Genomic DNA, 25,657 nt, shown 5'->3' with positions numbered 1-25,657 from the left:
AACCCCCTCAGAGGACCCCACCCCGGGCAGTGTCTCAGGGTGACCTTCAACACATCGGGGCCCTTCCTGCACGTCCAGGACGCAGGGACGAGACCCCCAACCACTGGCCTGAGTGACAGTGAGGCTCCTCCTGGTGACCAAAAGCAGGGGCAGAAGGTCTGGGCAGTGGTGCCAATCGAGGAGCCACGCAATTCCTTCCGTCTGGAAGCAAAGGGCGATGCTAACTAAGTTTGGAATGAAACATTCATACGAGCAAAGATGAACCTTCATGAGAGTGGAATCAGAGTCGTGGGAGGAGACCTGCTCAAGGGATGAGCCACGTTTGTGCCCATGCACAAGACGTGTAGCTGGAGTCTCAGCTCATGTCCCCCAAGAAGCCCTCAGGCCTGGGCACAGAAGGTGACTGGTTCTGCAGGGAGAGAGGAGGAGGCGGCCAGGCAGAGCCCAGGGCCCACCTGCAGGGCGGTGACCCCGCAGCCCGGGGCGAGAAGGGTGGGCAGAGAGAAGGGCCCTGTTGTCTCCCAGGGCGGCCCTCGGGCTGGACGCAGGCAGAGGTCTGCGGGCAGGCCTCAGTTGAGCCTCTGAGCCTCTGAGATGCAGCAGAGAGGGAAGATGGGGACTGAGCATCCCCTCCAGCCCCAAGGTCCTGCATAAGCTCTCTCTAGCCCCCCGGTTTGAGCAGAGGGGAGACACCCACAGCCCAGGTTTGCACCCCGCATCCTTCGGCTCAGCAGCCAGGCCTAAGTGGCTGGGGGCCCTCCAGTCCCCAGGGGGTCCCCACTGAGCGACTCTGGGGGGATGGGCTCTCCCGCTGGGCAGGCTTCCTCCCTGGGGCAGACTCACGTTCCCTTTCACATGACAACAGGTCAAACTCCCAGATCCAGTTTCCATGCTTTATTTCCCTACAGACCCCTTGATCAGGAGGCCAACCGCACCTGCTGTGGGGCACACCCAGGCCCAGAGCCTGGAACCTGCCCTCAGGGCCCCGGATCAGCCGGCAGCAACGTGCCGGAGGCCAGGCCCCTTCCGTAGGGACCCTCAAGGCCCTCCATCGCTGTGACCTGGGTTCCGGGACTGCCGCGCTCTCGGTGGGCTCCCAGCAATCCTCTGACATTACGGCTCTTGGGGCTCTGCTCAGCGGCGCCTGGCCCCCCGAGACGGGCAGGAAAGATACCCCCGGGCCCCAGTCCACACCGCGTCTCCTCCTTCCTGGCAGGCCGGGCTCTCTGCCCGCCAGAGGGGGCCCTAGGCAGCGGGGTTAGCCAGCACAGGGGGCCAGCCCGAGGGGCAGAGCAAGAGGAGACAGTGGGCCGGCCCTGCGGGGTCTGCAGCTGCCAGCACCACCAGCTGAGCTGCAGGGCTCGGGGGGACGAGGCCTGGAGATGGCCTGGAAAGACCTGGGTGCGGTCAGCCCAGGGCCACGGGGAGGGCAGGAAGGAAAGGGAAGTGGACGGGTGGGGAGGGGCCGCGGAGCCTCCTGCCTCAGCCGGGGTTGGGGGGGGGCCCTGGGTGGACACTCAGGCACCATGACGGGATTCTCAGCCTGTGTGGTTGGCGGCACGGAGCCGCTGGTTGGGCCTGATCCCACCTTCACAGGCGCCTGGCGCTGCCCTGCTGGGCGGAGAACCTGCTGGATTTAAACTGGGCCTCGGGCGTCCCTAAGGTCCAGGCCTTGGCACCCAGCAGAGCTGGGACTGGGGTTCACAGCGCCCCGAGGGGCAGCTCGCTGGCCACTGGCCCTGCAGAGCCTTCTGGGTGCCCAGGTCGGGCGTGGGCTCCCCTTGGAGCCCCAGGACGGGGGAGCCCGGCGGCGCCCTGTGGGCAGCCTGCTTCTCCAGGGTCGACGGGAGACCTGCGCCCTCCCCGAGAGAGGAGGCGTAGCTTGGTGGCCCCCTGGGACATCCCCACAGAGACACGGTCCTGCTTGGGCCAGGAGGGCACAGGCCTCCGGGTGTCTTCCTCAGCACCCGAGTGACCTTAGCAAAGAGCAGAGAAGCTCCAACTGCCGCAAGGGCATGATGGCAGGTGAGGGCCTGGCCAGCCTCCCGCCTGGGCGCCAGGCCGAGTGTGGGTCCATCCTTGGTCCGAGCTGGAAGAGCGTGTGGGAGAAGCAGCCTCCGCCCCAGCCCCTGCCCCGCGCAGCCCTCTGTCCACATCAGAGAAAGTGACCTGCCAACCAGACCCACTTTCGGAAATGTTACGGCCGCGAGCCACAGAAGAAGACCTCCCCACAGCAGACAGCTTTTCACCTCCAATAGCCCGATCCAGGCTATTTTAAGCATAGGCCTAAAAGTAAAAGCAGTTGTAGCGTGAGCGGTTTTAGGAACACGTCCGTTTCCTGGGGCGGCGGAGCTGAGGGCCGTCCAGCGGCCGAGCGGCCCCGCGTCCAGGCTCTGCGGCGGCCCCGCTACGTGTGGCACGGCCCGATGCCGGCAGGCAGCCCGGCTTGGCACGCCCATCAGCGCCAAGGGGCAGGGGCTCATCTGCGGGGGCGCTGGACAGAGGCTGGGCTGGGCGTGGCCAGCGGGGCCCCCCACCCCGGGACTCAGGAAAGAGCACAGCCCTGCCCCGACCCTCTGCGGGCCGGCCAGGCGGCGCCTCTGTGGCTGCCTCTCCCCTGGACCAGGCCTCGGGCTGCAGCCGCCGTCCCCAGAGGGGCTTGTGAACCCTTCCTGCCTCGTTCCCCTGCCAGGCGCCTGCATCCTGGGCCGCCCGCTCCCTCTGTGTGTCCCCCACACCCCGCAGGGTCCCCGCTGGCCACGTCTCGCCTAGCGTGTTTGGGGCTGGACGCCTCGACGCAGACCGCGGGGTTTGGGAGGCGAGGCCTTAGGAACTGCTGGTCCCAAGACCACCCCTCTCCCGTGTCCAGGCCTAGGTCGGTGCCAAGGTCCCATCTCTGGGTCCTCCCCAGCTGTGCTCCCTGAGGGGCTCGAGGCCGGTAGGACCCCCACCGCAGGTGGTCGCTCTCTCCCGGGCCAGGGGTCTCTGGGCCCAGGCACTGGACTCCTCCCCCTCTTGGGGCCTGACTGCCAGCCTCTCGCCTCCCCAGGGAAGCAGCTCTTTGCCGAGTGGCTCCCCACTCCACCCCAGCTCGAGCCCCAGGGCCCGGCCACCCCCTGCTCCGAGGATCAGGCCCCCTCCTGGGGGGGAGCGCTGGGCGCACCACTCAGTGGGCGGCCTCCAGTCCTACATCTCCTCCTGGGCTTTCCCACGGCTCCCAAGGCCCCAGGGTCTCCCGGCCTCAGCCGCTCATGCCCACCCCCCCCCGCCCCAGGCCTCTGGGCTCTGCCTGGCCTCCTCGAGGCCTAGAGGTGGGGGGAGTTCCCACACTCTGGAACGGGGAGGGGAGAGGGAGGAGGAGGAGGAAGAGGGCCCGGACAGACGCGGGGAGAAAGCGGCCCCCCCGGAGTCGGTCTGCAAGCGGGATTCCTAAAACGGAATCCAGCACTGGCAGGGGCAAAGCCCATGTTCAGGCAGCCCCAGCTCTCCAGGTCAGCGGGCGACGACCCTCCCCTGCAGCTTGAGGGGAAGCCCACCCCCACCCGCTACCCGCCCTCCTCCTCCTCCGGGAGGAGGCCCAGCCCTTGCACTCAGCTCTCCCCTCCCCACGACTGAACGGTGAGGCAGGGCCGGTGGACCCCAGGGCTGGACGCACGGTGGCAGGTGGTGGCTGAGCAGCAGGCCACGTGCACGGACGACACTCTTGCTGGGCATGTGGCGGGTGTCAGGGCCACCCGCGAGGCCCTCAGGCCCCCGGGGCTCCCAGCTCCTGCAGGCAGGTGGCCCTGGCCCCGTCCTGCTCTCTTACGTCTCCGTGGCCTCCCTTTGCTGGGCCAAGACCTTGACCTTGGTGGGGATGTCCCACCTGCCCCCTGATCAGGCCTCTCTTCCCCTGAAGTCTCCCATCCAAGGACAGTGCTTATTACTCTGAGCAAATAGGTGGGTTGATGTGGATGTTCAATCTTTCCTCGAGGCTTGTGGGCAGGTGGGCAAGATGTCCCCTTGCCCCAGCCACCCACCCCTCCTTCACCCTGGGCTCAGGACCCACCCGGCTCCTTCTGGGGAGCCACCCGTGGTCCTGGAAGGGTGGACGTGGGAAGGTCTGCATCCTGACCCGGGCTCCGGAGCCGCGGGCCCTGCAGCCTGGGGCTCTGGCTTTGCGGGTCCTGATGCGGTGCCGCTCACGCAGGGCGGTGTCCATGGCAGGGTCCCCCACCTATAGGGTCTCTGCTGCCACAGGTCCCCACCCAGGCTGGGACCTGGGGGAGACACAGAACGCTGGGTGGAGCCGGACGCGTGGGAAGGTGGCCCCGTGTGGGCACTGGCTGGAAGCCAGGGGCAGGGCTCCCGCGTCTCCTCCGCCTCTGGGAAGACACGCTGCGGTTGGTGATGCACTGAGATGGTGAGGTGGGGGGACGTCAGATGCTCGCAGGTGGGTGCCTGCGCCTGGACGGACCTGTTCTCATCCCAGCCACTCCAGCCCGTCACCTCATAAGCCCAGGTGGGACGTGGACAGTGGCCTTTGCTGGCAGAGCAGCGGCCGCACCCCCTGGAGTCCCCGCCAAGGACGGGGTCTAGCTGGGGCGGGGGCTGGACAGCCACCCCACGCGTGCACTGCTCGTGGCTTGGTGGAAGGACAGCAGCAGGCGGGCGCGCGCACTGCTCGTGGCTTGGTGGAAGGACGGCAGCAGGCGGGCGCGTGCACTGCTCGTGGCTTGGTGGAAGGACGGCAGCAGGCGGGCGCGTGAGGGGCGGCTTGCACCCCCTTTCAGGCTGTAAATTACTTTTTCAGGAGGAAAACCCTTGCACTTGCCAGAAGGTCTGGGAGGCCAGCATGGAAACGCTCACTTCTTCTAGAAGGTTGAAGGACCCACAGGCTCGATGGGAGGCCCCGCTGTGGGTCAGGGGTGAGCACGGGAATGGGGAGAGGACGGTCCCAGCACGGGGCCCGCCTTGCCCTCAGCTAATGGCGCCTTGCCCCGGGGTGGCCGTGGGCACTGGGGGATGACCGGGGCTATCCCGGGCTCCCTGGAGGTTGCCTCCCTGGGAGTGGCCTGAGCCTCTCTCCGGCAGCCTGACTGAGGGGCTCCCCTTGTCGGCATCTGTAAGTCACAGCAGGCCCCGCCAGGACCCGAGATCCCTGGGTCCCCCACCAGCCCCTTGGACCTCACACCTTTTCTCTCTGGAAACAGCATGGGGCTGTGCCCCCTGCTGTCATCTCCGCTCTGCCGAGTCCAGGGGTCCGCTCTGAGCTCGAGCGCCTTTCTGCACCACTGCTTGGGGGCAACGTTAGCCCCCAGGATAACCGTGTGGGCAGGACGGGGCAGGCCTGCTGGGGGCAAGGCCAGAGTCCAGCCCTGGGCGTGGGCGCCCCTCCCAGGGGTCCCAGGATTGGTGGTGCGGTGGCTGAGTTTGCACTGGGATTTTCTCAGTTGCCCAAGCCTCCGGTTACAAAAGTGCCAGGTCAGACGGTGGGTGACTGAGGGAGGAGGGAGCGGCCGGAGCCCAGGGGTGGTCCTCTGGCCCACAAGTGGCCAGCAGCCAGGAGGCCGAGGGAGCCTGCCCTCGGGTCAGCCCCTGTCTCGGTGCTCCGTCCACAAGCTTCAGGGAGGGGCTTGGAGCACAGCCTTCCACTCTGGGGTCTGCCCGCGTCGGGGGATCCCTACTCCTGCGCTGGTGGACGCGGCCACTCCGAGACCCGTGGGCTCACACCAGCAGCTCAGGGCCCAAGAGGTGCCACCAAGGAGCTGCTTTTCCCGCGGGAGCAACGGTGGCTGGGGCGTCTGGGGCCCCCACCCCCGGGGGGTGACAAGTTGTGGCTGGGGGCTTCTGGGCCCCTCCCGCCCTGGAGTGGCCACAGCTGGGGCAGCTCCTTGGCTCTGGGCTCTCTCCAAGATCCCTGATCATCTGAACGAGGGGCTTCCCCGTCTGCAGGTTCTTTGGGGCACTCTGGGCTTTGAGAGCGCCCTCAGGGTGAGCTGTGGGGTTAGGGGGACAGGAGCATGTTGGGGGGTTTGGGTGAAGGAGCTGCAAACCCTGGTGGAAGGGCTCGAGTGTACATGGCGGGACGGCCAGCAGCTCGGCCTCCCTGGCCAAGGCCGCAGCTCTTCCCCTAGAAGGGAGGCCCCCCGGGAGGAGGGGCTCTGTCCCAGCCTATTAATAACTCCTGCGCTGGCCCGGCCATCAGGCTATTTTTAGAGTCCCTAACGCAGACCCGTGTGACTCAGCAAGGCCCCTGCTGGGATGAGAAAGTCGCACGCTGGCCGATGGCTGGGATGCGCCAGGCAGCCGAGCATGGGCAGCCCAGGCCCGGGCACTGTCATGCTGGGGCCAGCGGAGCCCTCGGGCCTTGAGCTCTGGGTACCTGGCAGCCTCTGGGCCCCTGCCCGCCCTGCTCCGCCAGCTGTTCCCGCCCTGCACTGCCAGCTCCTCCCCCAAGCAGAGCATGGAAAATCTGATGTCAGAATTCCAGCCTCAGCAAAGAACGTGACCTGACCTTCACCTCCTGCGGAGCTGCGTGGAGCCCCACGGGGGCCAGGCCTGAGTCCCCCCTCCCTGCAGGCCTCCAGGAGTCCTGGGGGCCCCCCACCCCTCAGCCCTCCCCGGCCCCCAGGGCAGCCCTGGCCCCACGGCCTCCGGTGATCTCTCCCTGGCACTGGGCGCCCGAGGTGCTTCCTGGGTGTCTCAGGCGGGTCCCGCCCCCAGCAGCCTAGTTCTTGTGTGCAACTGGCAGGCCGGGCGGTTTGTGACGGGAAGGGCTTCTGGAGCAGGTCACCTGGCTGGAGTGGAGCGGGGAGGCCTCCCTCCTGTCCCTGCACGTGTCACTGGAATGCCTGGCTGGTGTGGAGGTGCATCCCCTCCCCTTCTGGGGGACGTGTGTGCGGAGTGGGGGGAGGACGCTGGGCGGGCACACGTGTGTAGGCACATGAGCTCCTGTGCACACGTGTGTGTGCTCATGTGCTCGTGCATACATGCTCACTCGTGTGTGTATACACTGTGAGCTCACTCATGTGTACATGCTCGCTCTGTGTATACACACTGTCACGCTGTACGGGCTCACTCGTGTATACACACTGTCACACTGTACGGGCTCACTCGAGTATATCCGCACTGTGACACGCGCATGTGCTCCGGTGCACACGCATATGTGCTCACTCCTGTGGATGCACTGTGCTCATGTGTACAACATGCTCACTCGCGTGTACATATACACTGTGCACACCTGTACGTGCTCACTCATGTGTGTGGGTGCTTTGGTCCTTTGGAGTGAACTGCCGTTTCTTCAGCATCTTCTGATCCAGCGGAAACAGCCTGGAGGACATCCCCTTGCTGGCACGTCCCACGCCGCAGGTTCGCACAGCCAGTGCTCCGGTGACCGGGCGTCCCAGCGCCCCTGGGCTGGGAGGGGAGGAGGGGGACCCCCTGAAGCCAGGGCCTGTGTGGGGCGGGGGCAGCAGCCCTGTGGGAGCAGGGGGCCCGGCAGTCGGGGGCGTGAGGCGACTCTGCGGTGGCGGGGCCCGGACCGACGGCCACTGGGAAGTGCGGGTGAGCGTGGACGTGGAGAGCCCAACGAGACCCCAGAGCCCTCTGGCTGGGAAGGGCGGTTCTCACAAGCCCTGACTCTGAAACTTCCCAGCAGTTCCTTGTGGTTTTGGCCGCCTTCGCCTCAGCAAACGCGAACAGCAGACGCCAGGAGACGGAGGCCCTGCCCCGCCCGGTCGGCCTGCTGGGCCCCCCCTCCCAGGGCTGTCCAGCTGCAGGCGTGCGGTCCTGTGTTTCCCAGAATGAGGTCAGCAAGAGACGGTCCTGCTGTTTCTGACCTTGGACTCACAGCCCTCGCCTGGTCTGTGGGTTGTTTTCTCTGCTTCAAGTGTTAGGATGCTGTTATATTTAGGGAGGAAATTGCTTCCTAAAGATGGATAACGACAGGAAATTATACCTTGTTGATTCTGCATCTTTTTTTTTTATTCTGAAGTGTGTCTTTCATGAAGCAACAGAAAATAAAAAGATTTATGAAAGCCATTTTCTAGAATGAAAGCATGGTGTTGTTTTTCATTAACTTCAAAATCACTTGGAAAAAAGGCTTCCATTAAAAATATCTGGCTGCCACTCACTGCCCCAGGTGTCCTCTTAAACTTCCCAGTAAGAGACCCCCGAAGACAGACAGGAACACAAAACCCCACGGCACCTGGTGGATCCCCCCCACCCAACACAACACATACACACTCCGTCACACACCACTGACAACACACACAAACACCCGTCATAGAGTTCACATCATAGCCCTGAATAAGGAGACACAATGCCATCATTCTGATGACTCAAAAGAACAAATCTTTGCAGTCAAAAGACTTGCAGGTAGTCGGGGAGGCTGTAAGCTCCAGGGGTGGGAGGGGGCCTGGTTTCCAAGAAGGAGAAGAGCTGGCAAGGTGAATGGAGACAGGATGTAACAGAACGTGGTGGAGCATGAAGGCAGGAAACCTTGGGTTTGAACAACACATCAAGTAAGACAGCAGACACTCGGGATGCTGAGGTCCATTTACAGGGTCCATTTGTTCTGGGAGATAATGCCACTGAGGGAGATTAAGATTTAAATAATGAAGTAGAAGTAATTGTTCCACCAAATGCCACGTGTCATATAAAGAGTGGATTTGTTTGCAAGCACATGTTAGAGCTTTCTAAAATTTGTTCGTATACTGTGTGTGCGCGCTCAGTCGCTTATTCATGTCCAACTCTGCATGACCCCCGAGGATGGTGGCCCACCAGGCCGCTCAGTCCACGGGATTCTTCAGGCAAGAATACTGGAGTGGGTTGTCACGCCCTCCACCGGGGCATTTTTTGACCCAGGGATCGAGCTTGCGTCTCATGTCTCCTTCATTGGCAGGTGGGTTCCTTACCACCAGTGCCACCTGGCAGACTTCAGTAATTCCAAACAGAACTTTTTACAGACACCACGGGTTTTCACTGCAATGAAATGAACTAGGAGCAGAGGACAGCTTGACGACAGCCCTGAGGTAGCTTGAGCTCGTGCACTGGGGCTGGGCTGCAGGTGTGTGGACCCTCACTTCTGAGAAGGGACCCTCGGTGCCCCCCACCCCCAGGAGAAGGGACGAGGGGCCCTGCTCCAGACCAGAGCCACCCAAGGATAAAGGGGAGCTGGACTTGGAGCCCTCCTCCCTGGTGGACTGGGCCACCCTGACAGCTTACATGGAGACCCCCAGCAGAAATTAAAGAGAATCCCCCAAAATAGCTCTTGGGTCAACGAGACCAGCAAAACCTCAACCCCAGAGTGTGTAAAACACAGTGAAGTGAACACTACTTGTCACAGTTCTGGGAGGTGCCAACAGCTACCCGCGGGGTTAACGTATGGACCTAAACGAAGCCGTTCTAAATAAGACTGAAGATCTAGAATCAGTAAAATAAACTAAAAAATAAATTTGGGGGGAGAACAGATCACTCCAGAAGAAAAGACTATGAAATTAGAAAAAAAAAAATCAGCTGTGGTCCTCCCAGCTCCCTGCGGCCCCGAGAATAGGGCAAGGAACCCGTGTCTGGGATCTGCTGCTCCCAGCAGGAGTGGATCTGCCCCGTGAGCGCCCCCGGCGTCCTACCCCCGCAGCAGGTGAGGCGTGGGGACCAGAACTGTCCCCGGGGGCTCCAGAAGGGAGGTCAGTTCCACGTGAAGGAGAGTTATCGACTAAATCCCTTTTTGTCAACAAGAGTCTGGAGCCCCGAAGGCCCAGGGGTCTGAAGGCTGGCCATCTTCAGGGTCAAGCGGGGCTGGGACCGTGACTCAGGGTAGGGCCGTGCCCCCACACCCCCGGTCGTCCGGCGGGGAATGCCCCTCCCCTGTTTGACCCACCAGCCTCCATGGCCAGGGCAGCAGGTCCAGGCTCTGCTGGGCCCTGTGAGGGTCTTGCTGGGGACTCAGCTCGCTTCCCGTGGAGAGGGCTGGGGCTGTCCCCTCACGTCCCCAAGGACACCCCAAGGGCACGCGCCGTCTCAGCCCTTGGGCTCCAGGAAGTGAATGTGGAGCGCATTGGTTTCTACCCTCTGCTGACCCGGGTGTGGTCAGTCACTGCCTAGAGACTGACCTCTGCCGGTCCATCAGGAGGCCCGTCTGTCCGGTGGCCACGGTCCCCTCGAATGCCGACTCGGGACACTGCTGACCATTCTGAGTGCTTCCAAGGGTTTCTTCCTGGTTTGCACAGTAAACTATAAACTCATGTCGGCCAGGACTGGCAGGTGCCGAGCTGGGCCAGCTGGCTCTGACCTCTGGGCCTGGGGCGGGCCTCTCCAGGACCGCTTGGGGCTGCTGGGTGGAGGCGGGACTGGCTCTGCCGTGTCAGCTCCAGGCAGGTACACAGATGGGTTCTCGGGGTGCTGGGCCTAGAACTGGCCTCTAAGAATCCAGTGGCTGACAAGGCCTGAGCCATGGGTCCCTGCCAGATGGCCTGCATGACACCTGGAGCCTTGAGCTCCTGTCCACCCTGCCGTACTCGGCCCGGAGACCCAAGAGGCTGCTGGCCGCTCACAGGGCCCGGAGCTCTGGTGTGGTCGGGGCGTGGGCACCTGCTTCAGTTTGCGAGGTGCCCAGCTTCTCATGTGCGAGGGCCCCTTCACAGAGGTGCTAATGCTGGGGTCCCCCCGGAGAGGCAAGGCCTAGGCTTGGGACTTCTCAACCTCCTGGGAGAATCCTCCTTCTCTGACAAAGCCCGGAACCATGATGACCGTTGAGAGAAGGTTCACACATGCCCGTGTGGACCCTCACGCCTTCCCATCCAGCCCTGGACATGGGGCCCCTGGAGCCCAACCACTGGCTAACATCAGGGCCCCCCTTCCCATGGCCCCCTCACTGCGGCACTTCGGGTCCCCCTAACCTTCCTGGAGTCACTTCACACCCCAGTTCAGTCAACTCAAACGGTGCAGGGTCGTCAGGAGAGGACAGGAGGTCCCACGGCTGCCCCCCACCGCCGCCGCCACTGCCGGGCAGACCCGGGGCCTCCATTTCGAGGTGACGGCTGGTGCTGGCCTGGAGCGAGGTGCCAGCTGGAAGGTCAAGGTCCAGGTGGGTCTCTGGGGACGCGGGGCGGCACCGTCCATGAGGCGAGGGCCACAGGCCGCTCCGGGGAGGGGCGTGGGGGCGGCTGCTCTCGTTCCTACCCCGGGAGTGGGGAGCGACCCCGGCAGGAGCGCAGGCTTCACCCCCTCTTTGCTCTCGTTCCTACCCCGGGGTGGGGAGCGACCCCGGCAGGAGCGCAGGCTTCACGCCACTCTTGCTGCCTTGCCGCAGCCTGCAAGGCCCTGAGCGGCCTTCCTGGGTGTGAAGAGCATGGCCCTGCACCCCCAGAGCCGCCTGCCCGGCCAGAGGAGACCCCGCGGCCCCCTTTCTGAGGGTTTCCTCGGAGCCCCAGCTCCTCTGCCCAGCCTCCGGCGGCCTCCTCTGGGACGTTTTATAATGTTCCTGCCAAATTGAAATGTGAGCCACCTACTTACAATCAGCACAGTCTGGCCCAGGACACGCCCCCTGCTCCGTGGAAGGACTGCTCCCCGGACGGCACAGCCGCCTCTGCGTCACGAGGGGCTCAGTGGTCACGCCGGGAGTGCTGACCTCGTGCGTCAGTCCTCGCTGGGGCCAGGCCCACTGTCTGCTGTGACTGGTCCACTCTGGGCGTGGTCCACAGGGACCCAGGGCACCGAGCCCCAGGTTAACGTGGGGGTGGGGGCCCTCCGTCCCATCCTTGCCTGGCCTGGCATGCAGAGAGACTGGGCCTGGGGGGCATGGGAGCGCCAAGGGCCAGGGGCTTCGGCAAGACACCCCGGGGCTCAGCTCAGTGCAAGGGCCTCGTCCCGGCCTGAGCCCTCAGGGCCCCGACCCCCTCCTCACGGACGTGAGCCCCTCCAGGGTCGGGCGTGTGTGTGCTCACAGGTGAGGACGGCCCCTCCGGCCCAGGGATGACCAGCGCAGGGGCCAGGCTTACCTGGGTTGGAGGTGGCACTTTGCAGGGTGGTCACCACACGGCTGCACAGGCCCAGCCCGGGTCGGAAGGAGGCAGCCAGGCTGCCAGGGGTGGGCGGCTGTGAACCGGGGCCGCCCTCTAGGCCCCCAGCTCCACCTGCCACGCTCACCAGCCTAAACATGATGGCTCACCTTGCGTTTAGTGATTCAGAGACTGTCCACCAAGAACAAGCTCCCACTGTCTCCAAAAGCAGAGACTACTCCCAGGAGGGGTGCAGCCCCTGAACCCGCTCACCATCTGTGAAAAGGGCCCCACCACCGTGAGCCGTGCACCTCGCGTCCAGCCCACAGGGTGGCTCCCAGGACCCCCACTCTGGGAGAGGAGGGGCCTGGGCAGAGGGTTCCCCGGCAACCAGCTCGTCCAGCCCTGGGGAAGCCCGGGGCCACCAGGGCCTGTGGGGGTGTCGCTGCGTCTCGGACAGGCCCGAGCCTCTGAGCCCTGCACTGACCAGGCCCTGGACAGGGGTGGCACACTCCCCGGAAACATCCGCTTGGAGGTGACTGCTCTCAGGCCAGGGCTGCAATCAGAACCGGGGGAGGGGGGCACGGTTGGGGGGAGGTCAGCTGCTGTGTCTTCCAAACCCAGGGCAGTAGCACCCTCTGACTTGAGCAGCTCCCAGAGCTGGTTTGGCCAGCATGTGGGACGCCCCCTGTGTCTGCAGACCTGAGCTGGGCCAGGCCCTTCCCGGGCAGAGCGTGTGCAGGGCCAGCCAAGCCCCCCAGACCATGGGCTGTCCCCAGGAAGGGATGCAGAGAAATAAAGGGCTGGTCTCCAAGGTCCCAACAAGGACCCCCCAGGGATGCTGGCAGGCTCCATACTGGAGCCCACTTGGAGGGTCAGTGGTCTCGGAGCCCCCCTCCCTGGAGGTCCAGCCAGGAGCTGCCCACTCCCAGAGAAGTGTAGACAGACAGGCAGCCCTGTATCCGAAGTGCCGCTGCTTTCTGGAACCTTCCAGGCCTTCCTGGAAGGAAAATCAGAACCCTCAGAATTATTACTGAAGACTCTTTTTAACAATGAAAGATGAGTGCCACTCCCAACACACACACACTCCCTCCCAGTCCTCACATGGAGGCTGAGAACAAGCTCACTCTGAGTGAGGAGTCATAAAAACGTTATCTGCGCAGATCCTTAACAATGGCCCTTTCAAGTCATCCTTAGGAGGGATGAAGCTAAAAAAAGATTTCCTTTGCCTTTGAGTCATCTTGGCCTAAATATCGTGGGAAATTTCCATGACCGCTCGTGTCATGCACACCCGGAGCCCACAGACTCCCACGCGCGGAGCAGGAGCAGGAGCAGGAGCCTGCCTGCTCCGCGTGGGCCCAGCACCCTGCGGCCGCCTGTCCGCAGCAGGCTCGGCAGTGGAAGGCCAGGCCAGTGAGGATGCGGTGGGGTAGGTCAGCCTCCCCGCACCCGGGTGCCAAGGCTGGGTCTTGGCCTGGGATCCTGTCCTCACAGTGCCGGCCCTTAGAAACATCTGCTGAGAAAATTCTGTTGGAATGCTGTCTTCAAAGTAAAGAAATGAATAAAACAGCTTTCCTGGACCGTAACTCACAGCGCACACACTTCACCTATCTGAAGCATACAGCTCGATGGTTTTGGTGTGTTCACAGATATATACAACCATCACCATCGTCCTTTTCAGAACATTTCGTTACCCAGAAAAGGAACGCCTGCCCTTTGAGGATCGCCCACCCTAAACAGCCCCACCGACTGTCTCTGCAGCCCTGGCTCCGGGCGTTGCTGGGATGGCAGACCTCCTCTGGCTCCGTCTCTGAACAGCCCCCGACCCTGCACCCAGGGCGTGTCTGCACTTGCTACATCCTTGTTCGAGTTCCAAGAACTTAAATTCCAGGAGCTCCTGGGTTCCAGCGGGAGTCCCCCTTGGGCCCTGCTGTGTGTGGGGCCAGACATGGCCAGGGTGCAGCCCACCTTTCCAAGGGGGCACTGGGCTGGGAGGAGGCAGCCAGGCCTGCTAGGGGCATCCGGGCAGGTTCCCCACCCACACAGAGGGAGCAAGGCTCCCCGAATGACAGTCTGTGGCTGCTCCAGCCGTCTGCTCACCAGGCCTGCCCAGCCCCTAAGGGTGCCTGTGGGAAAGCAGAGCTGACCCGGGGCCTGGACCCACCACAGAGCTCACCCCGAGGGCGCCTGCTCCAGCCCGGGTCCTCTGTCCTGGAGCAGACGGGCCCCAGACGACGTGTGGCCTTGGGGAAGGCAGGAGGACGATCACCTTCCTCCTAGCCTGACCCTCTCAGGTTCTCTAGGCAAAGATGCTCCCAGACACCCTCAGAAACTAGACCAGGCAGATGGAACCAGCTCCAGACCTGTCCCCACTTCAGGGCGTGTCCCCAATGCAGGGGACTCTCCAAGGGACGGGGGGATGTGACTGGCTGGAGGTCTGCAAGGCCTTTCTGAAGAAGCAACAATTGAGGGGTGACCCAGAAGGTCTCCAGGTCCACGAATTCCCAGGAATGGATTCCTCAGTGCCTCCCTTGAATCAAACCACCACCCTATTCCCGAAGGCCTGGAAACACCCGAGCCCATCATGAGGTTCCAGGGTCGGTGCTCGGATGCCTCCCTCTGTGTGTCCTGGGGGGGCAGGGGTCCTGGGGGGCAGGGCACTTCCGGGGTCCCGGGGGTGGCCAGCCAGGTCCCACTTTGACTGGGGTGGTTGTTCTAAGGATGCCCAGTTGACGTGCACTCAGCTGCATGCCTTCCTGGTATGGTTTTCTGTATCTGTTAAGTTAGCATAAAGAGGTGGGCAGAGTAGATGTCGAGCGGTGGGCATCCCCTCTCTGTGCCCAGCCCCCCAAACAAAGCAGGGTCCTGAGGTGGGTGAGCCTCGGTCTCCGCAGAGGCGCCCAGCACCCACCTGCTCTCAGACTGACACGCTCGTGTGGGAGGCTCTTGGCGGCTGGCAGGAAGAGATCAGGGCTCAGTACCGTCAAGAGCTTCAGTCACTCTACAGAGGCAGCAAGCCTGCCCCGGCCCCGGGGGAGGGTCAGCGGATGGGCCTGGACCTGATGGAGCCACAGGCTGGGCAGGAGCTGGGGGACCAGGGGTGGGAGTGCCAGGGGAGGCGACGGTCACAGCCCAGAGCCATGTGGTGGGAAGGAGGTGGGGCAGGGGGCCTGTCCCAAGGAGGAGGAGGCTCTGTGGCCCCCTTGCCTCGGGGTGGGCTGTCGGTGGTCTGGCCAGCCCTAGCAGAGGGAGGGTCTTAGGGGATCACAGGGAAAGAGTGTAACGCAGGAGATGGAGCGTCATTCTGAAGATGAGAAGCAGGAAGAAAACTGACATTCACAGAGGGACGTGGGAGGCCGAGCCCCGCCCGAGGTGGGGGACGCCTTCCAGAGGCGGGTTCGGAGGCTTCAGCGGAAAACCTCGGCGCGGAGGGCGGGCTGGCGGGGCAGGGGACAAGCACGCTCAGCCAGGAAGACCCTGCGTGTGAAGAGCAGACCCAGGGGCCTTTCCAGACCCGGCGATCAGTCCAGGGGCAGGACTGGGGACAAAGGCGTCCGGCATCTGAGGCGCCAAACCCACCGTCTGCAGCGAAGCGGGAGCAGGCGACCAGGCACTCCGCTGGTGGGAGGACGCCTGCCACGGCCCCTGGAGAAGACGCTGGGCAGCACAGTGGTAACACAACTCCTGATCCAGTTTGCCTCGAAACGCTGCAAATACCAAGCTGCTGCCCATCAAACAAGTGGCGCTAGTGGTAAGGAACCTGCCTGCCAATGCAGGAGACATAAGAGATGCGGTTTGATCCCTGGGTCAGGAAGATCCCCTGGAGGAGGGCATGGCCACCCCCTCCAGAGTTCTTGTCTGGAGAATCCCGTGGACAGAGGAGCCTGGCGGGTTACAGGCCACGGGGTCGCAGAGAATCAGACACGACTGAAGTGACCACGCATGCAAGCACACCCATCAAATACGCAAACAGCTATTACACTACCCCTAAGGTAAAAATAGCAACTTTTATTATTGATAAAACCACAAGTATTTTACTTATCAGTATAGGCAGGGCAGTGATAAGGATTGTGATAAGGTTTGTAACGCTGTCCAAGCATCCCTGAAGACAGGCTTTGGCCAAATGACAAATGAATCGGCGTGCTCCCCACGCCGCCAGACTGCAGCCAGAGCCAGGCTGCGCAGCGCCCGCTCCTGCCCCTGGCCTGGCCCAGCTCTGCGGGTGTGTTTCTGCACCTCACTCCCTGCCCTCACCCCCACCCTCTGCCTTTGGACCCCAGGGCTCAGGGCCAGGCTGTCTGTCCCAGCTCCGGCAGGACCTGTCCCGTGGCTGAGACCCTGACGGCAGAAGCACCGCACAAGCCCACGGCCCCCTCCAAGGTAGGGCTGTGCCCAGGGCCCTGCTCCTGCAGAGGCTGTGAGCTGGGAAGGACCAGCCCTGCACAGAGCCTCTCGCTGAAGCGTGCGTTTATTTCCACTCACAGAGGACGAAGGCCACGACCGCGGGCTCCTGATGCCCAGCTACTCCTCGTTTCCCACCCCGGGATGCTGGACATGTTCACGCTCATCTGGCCAAGGGGCTGGCCTTGAGCAGAGCCCCCGAGACGCCCCCAGAAAACGCGTGTGGATGCAGGACCGAGCCGGGGCTCCAGGGCAGCACCGGGGTCCCGCTCGGCTTGCTCCCGGGGCGTCCGGCCTTCTGGACCGTGTGTGTGTCCCCTTCACGACCAAAGGAGACGCTGCCAGCTGCTGCATTCAGCGCCGTCTGCACACTCTGTCCCCCTCGGGTGACAGCACGTGTTCACTGCTGCCAGTTGACCGCAGGCACGTGTTTTCTTCCTTCTGGTTTATGTATTGACCAAATTTTTATCATAAAGTGGTATTCCTTTAAAAGCAAGTCATTTCGATTAAAAAATTAGAAACAGATAAAGGCAAGTGAGGGACGACGCGTCTAAGGAAGCAGTGGCCTGATGACCAGCAGGGGAAGGGGTTTCAGCTCTTCACAGACAGGACACAGTCCAGCCCTGTGGTGGGCGTGAAAACACGGCCCGTTGGCCAGAGGAGGGCCTTCAGCAGCAGAGGGTGGGGGGGCCGTGAGCTGCTGGATCTGCTCCGCAAGTACCTGGCCCCAGACCCCCAGCCCCTCCTCTGGCTCCAGGGGAGGCTGGGGGCCTGGAGGCCACAAGCCACCAGGTTCTAACAGGACAGGAGAGCCGGCTTCTGCTTCTGTTCCCAGTGAGACTCGTCTAGTGGGACTGGCTGGGTCTCATGCTGGAGCCTGGGGATGCCCCATGGGCTTGACGCCACCAGGACCCGGCCCTGGGGTGGAGGTGGGGGTATCCTGCTTAGTTGGGGGTGGGCCTTGCTGGGTGGGCTCGAGAAACTTCAGCAGGCCCTGGGGACCAACAGGAGCTGACCCCGGAGCCCAGGGGCCCTTGGGGAGCAGCTGTTCTGTTCCCACTGTGCTCACCTCTGCCGGGCCCCGTGCAGGGCCCTGCAGGAGGGACGAGAGGGACCATCAGCTGCCACTGCCATCTTGGAGCGGCGGGGGACACAGGAGCGCGGGGCCCTGAGCTGGGGCGGGAGCGGACACGCGGCCGGGGACACAGGAGCGCGGGGCCCTGAGCTGGGGCGGGAGCGGACACGCGGCCGGGGACACAGGGGCGCGGGGCCCTGAGCTGGGGCGGGAGCGGACACGCGGCCGGGGACACAGGGGCGCGGGGCCCTGAGCTGGGGCGGGAGCGGACACACGGCCAGGGACACTCGCAAGGCCTGGGTCCTGGGGCAAACCCAGGACTGTGGCTTCTGCCAACCCTGGGTGCCCTGGGGGTGGAGGGCAGGCCCACAGCCCCACAGAGGGACCCCAACCCAGCTCCCCCAGCCCCTGCTGCCCCCAGAGCCGGGGGTGGGGCAGAGAAGGGTCTGCTCCACTCTGAGGGGTGGAGGCTACTGCCTGAAAAAACAACGCACAATGTGAGAGCTGGCAGTTAGGTTTTATTTGGGGCAAAATGAAGACTGCAGTCCAGGAGATAGCACCTCAGATAGCTCTGAGAGCCTGCTCCAAAAAGGCAAGGGAAAGGTCCGTGCAAACGTGACTCTGGTGAAGGGGGGTATGTGCAACCAAGCTCACATTTTTGCAGGTTTCAGCTGGTCTTGTGATGCTTCTGTGAGTCACGAGGAGCAGTCGTCACCGTGAAGGATTTTAGTGCTTTTCTAGATCTGAGGAGATATAAGAGTCGGGCTCATAAAGTCGGCTCCTGAGCATACCTCACCGTCCGAGGCCTGTTCTGCGTTTCCCACCGCCTCCGCCCCCGCCCAGGCCCTCATTCCTGCTCCACGCCTGAGCTCCTTCAGGGGGTGTTAAAGGTCAGAGGCCACAGCGGCCCACAGTTTAATCCGCGTAGAGGTGGATCGCAAGCGTCAGCATGTGAACGTGTGGGTGACAAGGCCACGCGGGCTTGGGCTCCTGCTGCTCTCAGCTGTCCAGCCCCCCTCCAGGAAGGCCCATGGAGTGGTCCTCATTTGAACATATGAGGAGACTATCTAGGCTGTGCTCCCCCCTCCAGGTGGGCTGTGCTCCCCCCTCCAAGTGGGCTGTGCTCCCCGCTCCAGGCGGGCTGTGCTCCCTCCTCCAGCTGGGCTGTGCTCCCCGCTCCAGGCGGGCTGTGCTCCCCCCTCCAGGCGGGCTGTGCTCCCCCCTCCAGCTGGGCTGTGCTCCCCCCTCCAAGTGGGCTGTGCTCCCCCCTCCAGGCGGGCTGTGCTCCCTCCTCCAGCTGGGCTGTGCTCCCCCCTCCAAGTGGGCTGTGCTCCCCCCTCCAGGCGGGCTGTGCTCCCTCCTCCAGCTGGGCTGTGTTCCCCCCTCCAAGTGGGCTGTGCTCCCCCCTCCAGGCGGGCTGTGCTCCCTCCTCCAGCTGGGCTGTGCTCCCCGCTCCAGGCGGGCTGTGCTCCCCCCTCCAGGCGGGCTGTGCTCCCTCCTCCAGCTGGGCTGTGCTCCCCTCTCCAAGTGGGCTGTGCTCCCCCCTCCAGGCGGGCTGTGCTCCCCCCTCCAGCTGGGCTGTGCCCCCTCCTCCAGGCAGGCAGCCAGGGGGTCCGGAGGAGGCTGGGGAGGGCGGTGTGAGGAGGACCAGGCACAGTGTCTGCCATTTAGGAAGCAACATGCTCCCACCAGCAGGAGCTCGTGCCCTCTGGGCGGGCTGGGAAGCCCAGGTGCCCCCACCAGCCCACTCTGGGCAGTAACCTCATTGGCTGCGGGCTCCAGGCCTCTGATGTGATTCTCTCTGCTGCAAAACCAGCCCTGCTGCTCTCAATGGGCTCCTTGATTTGATTCTGGGTCCTCTGCCGGCCTGCCCAGGCCCCGGGGCCCCTACCAGGCCCCGCTAACACATTTAGCCATTTGTTGACCAAGTGAGCTTTTTGGAGGCCGGCAGCTCCGTCTCCAGGGGCTGTCACTTCTCCTTAGAGACAGAACATGAGGCCCCTCATGCACGTTCCCCCATCCCGCCTGCCCCCAGCCCTGCGCCCACAGTCTCCGACATCCAAGGAGGGCCAGCCTCACCTGGCAGCTAGTGAGAATGCAGAGCCTCAGGCCCTCCGGGGCTCCACATAAGGCTCGCCTGCCAGCAAGAGCCCACGGGACCCAGTGTCCCTTGCGAGCCCAAGGCGCCCTTTTGGAAGGACCACTCTGCCCTCCTCAGACTTCGCCCCGGCCCACGGAGGAGGCATCCACGCACAGCCACGGCCCTCCTCTGGAACACGTGCCAGGAGCCCAGGACCCCAAACGCCCGCCCCATGGTCCCGAGCCCACCTCCAGGACCTGCGAGAGCCCCTGCCCCAGGCCTGTGTGCAGGGGTGCACCGCTGCATGCAGGAGACGTGGAAGCCCCCTCACCGAGGATGGTACAGAACTCCGAAGGCTTAGACACGTGTGTGAGGGGGCCTCAGTCAGCCCTTCGCCCAGGCCCTGCAGGGCTTCCCAGGTGGCACTAGTGGTAAACAATCCGCCTGCCAAGGCAGGACACAGAAGAGACACAGGTTCGATCCCTGGGTGGGGAAGATCCCCTGGAGGAGGGCACGGCAACCCACTCCAGTACCCTTGCCTGGAGAATCCCAGGGACAGAGGAGCCTAGAGGGCTCAGACAGTCCATGGGGTCACAGACAGTCGGACACGACCATGGGGTCCACGGGGTCACAGAGAGTTGGACACGACCATGGGGTCCACGGGGTCACAGACGGTCGGACACGACCATGGGGTCCACGGGGTCGCAGAGGGTCGGACACGACCATGGGGTCCACGGGGTCGCAGACGGTCGGACACGACCATGGGGTCCACGGGGTCGCAGAGGGTCGGACACGACCATGGGGTCCACGGGGTCACAGACAGGACCATGGGGTCCACGGGGTCGCAGAGGGTCGGACACGACCACGGGGTCCACGGGGTCACAGAGGGTCGGACACGACCATGGGGTCCACGGGGTCGCAGAGGGTCGGACACGACCATGGGGTCCACGGGGTCGCAGACGGTCGGACACAACCATGGGGTCCACGGGGTCGCAGAGGGTCGGACACGACCATGGGGTCCACGGGGTCACAGACAGGACCATGGGGTCCACGGGGTCGCAGAGGGTCGGACACGACCACGGGGTCCACGGGGTCACAGAGGGTCGGACACGACCATGGGGTCCACGGGGTCACAGACGGTCGGACACGACCATGGGGTCCACGGGGTCACAGACGGTCGGACACGACCACGGGGTCCACGGGGTCACAGAGGGTCGGACACGACCACGGGGTCCACGGGGTCACAGAGGGTCGGACACGACCACGGGGTCCACGGGGTCACAGAGGGTCGGACACGACCACGGGGTCCACGGGGTCACAGAGGGTCGGACACGACCACGGGGTCCACGGGGTCACAGAGGGTCGGACACGACCACGGGGTCCACGGGGTCACAGACGGTCGGACACGACCACGGGGTCCACGGGGTCACAGACGGTCGGACACGACCATGGGGTCCACGGGGTCACAGAGGGTCGGACACGACCATGGGGTCCACGGGGTCACAGACGGTCGGACACGACCAAAGCAACTTAGCACACATAGCACCAAGCCCTGAAATGCTGGGCATGCCTGCCACAGGCGGTTCATCCCTCCACCCGCACCTTCACTCCTTTATTCTCCCAATACGTACTGGGTGTCTAGAATGTGCCGGGCACTGCCCTGGGCTCAGAGCACTACAAAAGCATGGCAGAACGCCCAACCCCACGGAGCCGCCATCCTGGAGGAGGCAGCAGACAAAGGAAGGAGGCCCGGGAGTGCTGGCTGGTGAGAGCATGAAGACAGCTGGCACAGGGGTGCCAGAAGCCCTGCTGAGAAGGGGCCTGGCAGAGAAAGGCCTGAGGAAGGCGGCCCTGGCGCCCGAGCAGCTGCGTGTCCGGGAGTCAGTTTGCAGGGTTAAAGCTGCGTGAATATTCAACTGGACAGGAAAACACCGACCTGCTTCCTGAGCAGGCCGGGCCTGCGTGCACACCAAGCCCTGCTCTGGGAGAGCTCTTTTTGGAACAGGGCCTTCCAACTCCATCTGGTCAGACTCCCCGACTTTCGCAAGTTCGCGTTTCCCACAGGACAGTGAAAAAGGCCCTTCCTCTTCGTGGTCAGGGGTCACTATTTCCCTCTCTGCTCCTCAGCTACTCAGGCCTTTCGCCCATTTTTATATTGGGCCATTGGCTTTTCCTCACACGTATTGATACATAAGTATACATATGTATAATGTAATGTACCTTGAAAATTGATAAATAATCATCATTTGAAATTTATGTACATTGCACGCGTCTTTACGGGGCTTTCCCAGGGCTCAGCAGGTGAAGAATCCGCCTGCAGTGTAGCAGACACAGAAGATACAGATTTGACCCCTGGGTCGGGAGGATCCCCTGCAGGAGGAAAGGGCAGCCCACTCCAGGATTCTTGCCTGGGGATTCCATGGACAGAGGAGCCTGGCGGGCTACAGTCCGTGGGTCACAGAGTCGAACATGACTAAAGCGACTTAGCACGCAGGCATGCACTATGTATTTGAAAGTTACTAAGAGGGTAGATAAGTCTCAAAAGTTCTCATCACAAAGAAAAAAATTCGCAACTATGTGAGGTAAAAATACACAAATTGCTTCAGTCACTTAATTGGAAATATTTTCTCCATCTCCCCACTAGACCGTTGTGATTGTGAACTATCATTTGTATGAATTCTAATATTTTGGCATTCAGTTACTTTAGTATTGAACCCTTTTATTTTACCCTAGCTGGCTTCCCTGGTAGCTCAGAAGGTAAGGAATCCGCCTGCAATGCAGGAGATGTAGGTTTGATCCCTGCATCAGGAAGATCCCCTAGAGAAGGGAATGGCAACCCACTCCAGTATTCTTGCCTGGAGAATCCCATGGACAGAGAAGCCTGGCGAGCTACAGTCTACGGGGTCGCAGAGAGTCAGACATGACTGAGCAACTAACACACACATGTGAGGTGATGGGTATTAATTAAACTTGTGGCCATGATGTCACAATATGTACATATATTAAATCACTATGCTATACATCTTAAATTTGAACAATGTCATATGTCAAATATATTTCAATAAAACTAGAAACACACCAACATCTTTCTCTGGTGAGTGGCTTGTGTTTCCACATGGTGCTTTCTAATGAATAAAAGTTATGCATTCTGATATAGTCACTTTATGAAATATTTTCCACTATGGTTAATCTTTTTATGTCTGACCTAAATCTGGCCTTTTTATGTCACAATGTCTGCCTTATGACAAGGTCAGAAAAATTATCAGGTATTTTCATCTAAGATGGTATTTCATATTATTTCACACCCTCACATTCCTGGGATAAACCCAACTTGGTCATGAGTGGCATCCCTTTTTAAAAATATACAGTTTACAGGATGCAGTTTGCTAATAATTTGTTTAGGATTTTTATATCCTTTCTTAAGAGACTGGACTAAAATGTGCTTCTTGAACTATTCTTGTCTGGTTTTGTTTTAAAAGTTGTGCTGGCTCCAGAATAATTTGGGGAGGTTTCCCCCTTTGTACAAGTCTGAAAAAATCATTCCTTAGAAGTTTGGTAGAATATATCTGAATAATGCCAGAAGTGAGTTGTCTTGCAGGACACTTTTCAGCTAATGGTCAAATGTCCTTAAATGTCATAGAAACGTTTGGTCTTCTCTTTTCTCTTGAATTAATTTTTTTAATTCCAACTTGTTCAATTGGAATAAGATTTCAAATTGAGTGGTTCACGATATTTTTATCTTTTAAAGCTTCCGTGTGAGATGGTTTCCCCTTTACATTCCTAATATTAATTTGTCCTTATCGCTCATCCTCCCCCAACCCCCACCCCCTCAACCCCCGCTTTCCTCTTCCCAGTCACCAACCAGCTTTTGTCTTCAATTCTCCGGCTTTCATTTCCTATTGCATTAACTTCTGTACCTTTCATTTTGTTTTATTAATTTCTGCCTTTTCCTCCTCCTTTTATTAATTTAGCCCTTATTGTTTTTCTGATTTAAGTTGGACACCTGCCTATTTTCTTTTTTTCTTTTCGTCTTCTAAGGCGACACAGCTTCCCCTGACCCACCTGGCACTGTCCCACACGCGTGTCACACACACGTGTGTCGAACACAAAAGCGTCCCACGGAGGACCTCCATCACAGTCCAGTTCTGTTTCCAGTTTCCATGACGCTTCATGCTTTGACTCAGGCATCGTTTGGAAGTGTTTGATTCTTGATTTTTCAAATAAATGGAGATTCTAAAAGATGATTTTTACAATTTGAAATCATTAAATCTTCTAAATATTGTTTTCACTTCTGTGAAAACAGTTAATTGTGCTTTGATCCGAAAACGTGGTTCGTATGGCATCATTTCACGGAAACCGGTGTGCTCCGTCCGTGTTGCGACAAGCAGTTCCTTTCTGCCCGTTCCGTGTGCACTGGGGCCGGGAGGGCCGCTCTGGGGTCCGGGTGCCCGACGGCGGGGGTGTGGGGGTGTCCACTCTCACTGGGCAGCGAAGCCTGCAGGCCGGGCGGGAGTGTGGGACGGACCGCCTCCCCACCGCCCGGGCCTGGCCCAGCCCCTCCCAGCCCTGCGCAGTGCGACCCCAGGGTGGGCGTCTCCGTGGGGAGGGTCTCCCTGCTCTCCGCCCCCGCCCCCACTTGCTCAGGGGCGGGGGCGGGGCTCTTCCTCACGGGGGTTGCAGGGGGCGATTGCTCGAGACTCACCCGGGGCTCTGCAAGCCCCTCCGCCCCGACCCACCAGCCCGGCCCGCTCGCCCGGGGGCGGGGCAGGGAAGCCCGGCGGGTCTGAGTCCTTCCGGTGCCGCCATCCGCGGGCGCTCGGCTTTTGGGTGGAGGAGTTAAGTGCTGGTTAGGGCCCAGGGGGCGCCTGCCTCGCCCCCGCCCGCGTGTTCCTCCTGCCCCGCCCCTCGCGCCGCCCCCCACCCCGGGACTGCAGGGCGGGCCCCCCACACCCTGTGTTCAGGAGAGAGGGTGAGCTCTGCTTTCTGACGCTGCTTCGCTCCGCCCGGTCCCTGGGGGTCAGGCACTGCGCTCAGTCTCAGCTGATCTAGGGCGGGGACCCAGCCCGGACTTGGGCGGGTTGAGGGTGGGTAGGAGGACCCCACAGCCAGCAAACGGAGGCTGGGGGTGGGGCGCCTGGAGGCCCCACGTGGGCCGGGAGTCAGGTGGGTGGGAGCCTCCCGTGTCTCCTACGGTCGGAGGTCGCGTGGTCTGCAGCCCTGTCCGGTGCCCCTAACGCCCGACGGCCGGCCAGTCTCTGGCCCCCACCTGCGAGGAGACCTCGCATCTGGAGGATGGGTTTCCAGAGCCTCTGAGCTTGTTGCCGGCCTCCAGACCCCTGACACCATGGGACACACCCTGCCTTCACGCTGCTGAGAGATGGAGAAGATTGAGAAATCACCCAGTGACCTGGGACCAGGAGGCCCCACCAGGCTCAGAGCGACGCACTGGCCCTGCTCAGCGGGCAGGACCCTGGGCAGCGGTGGGAGGAGGCCTGGAGCTGACCTGCCCCCTCCTTCCTTAGCCCCCTGCCCAGGGCTGGACAGACACCATGGCCGGCAGGCCTGTCCACAGAGGCAGGTTACTGGGCTCAGCTTCCCTGGTCCTCCCTGCGGCAGAAGCCCAGGTCCCCAGTACCCCTGTCGGTATGCACCCCGAGCCTGCCTGGCAGAGCCTCCCAGGAGCCTCTCCTGCTGGCCTTGGGGACAGGGGCACATGGCGGGGCCTGCTTTCCATGCAGACTCCTGGCTGGGCCCCTCCCCGTCTGGCCTCAGCTGGTCCCCGGCTCTGCGACCATGGTCCCGAGACCCACTCTCCGGACCACGGAGGCCGCGGGAAGGCCAACAGGTGCGTCTCCACCTGCTGCGGAAGCAGGGACGGCCCCAGGCCGTGGCGGCCACTCCAGCAGGAGGCGTCTTCCGCCCTTGCACATGCTCCAGGCCTAAAAATAGACCTGTCCATCTGGACAGCTGCGGTGCCCGGTGAGGGGCTGCTGGTGGCTTTGCAGGAATTACCAGGCTGGCCATCAGTGCCCTCAGCCCCAGGCCGCCTCTGAGCCAGAGGCTGGTGGATTAGGGCCGCCGGGCCGGCTCGCTAGTGAAGCGGCCCGCCCCCCAGTGTCC

General features: G+C 62.1%; 1 long non-coding RNA gene across 1 annotated transcript; it reads right to left on the bottom strand.

Annotated features, from left to right (window-relative positions):
- Positions 1-17,955: 17,955 nt before the first annotated feature.
- On the bottom strand, positions 17,956-24,446 carry LOC139035914 (uncharacterized). The gene is made up of 2 exons (XR_011488565.1): positions 23,600-24,446; positions 17,956-18,200 (listed from the first exon to the last, which is right to left on the bottom strand). It is a non-coding gene; the product is annotated as an uncharacterized lncRNA (long non-coding RNA).
- Between the last annotated feature and the right edge of the window lie 1,211 nt (positions 24,447-25,657).

Source organism: Odocoileus virginianus, chromosome 7 (genome assembly GCF_023699985.2).
Source record: "Odocoileus virginianus isolate 20LAN1187 ecotype Illinois chromosome 7, Ovbor_1.2, whole genome shotgun sequence".
Taxonomy (NCBI): Eukaryota; Metazoa; Chordata; class Mammalia; order Artiodactyla; family Cervidae; genus Odocoileus; species Odocoileus virginianus.
This window is presented reverse-complemented; position numbering and strand designations above follow the sequence as displayed.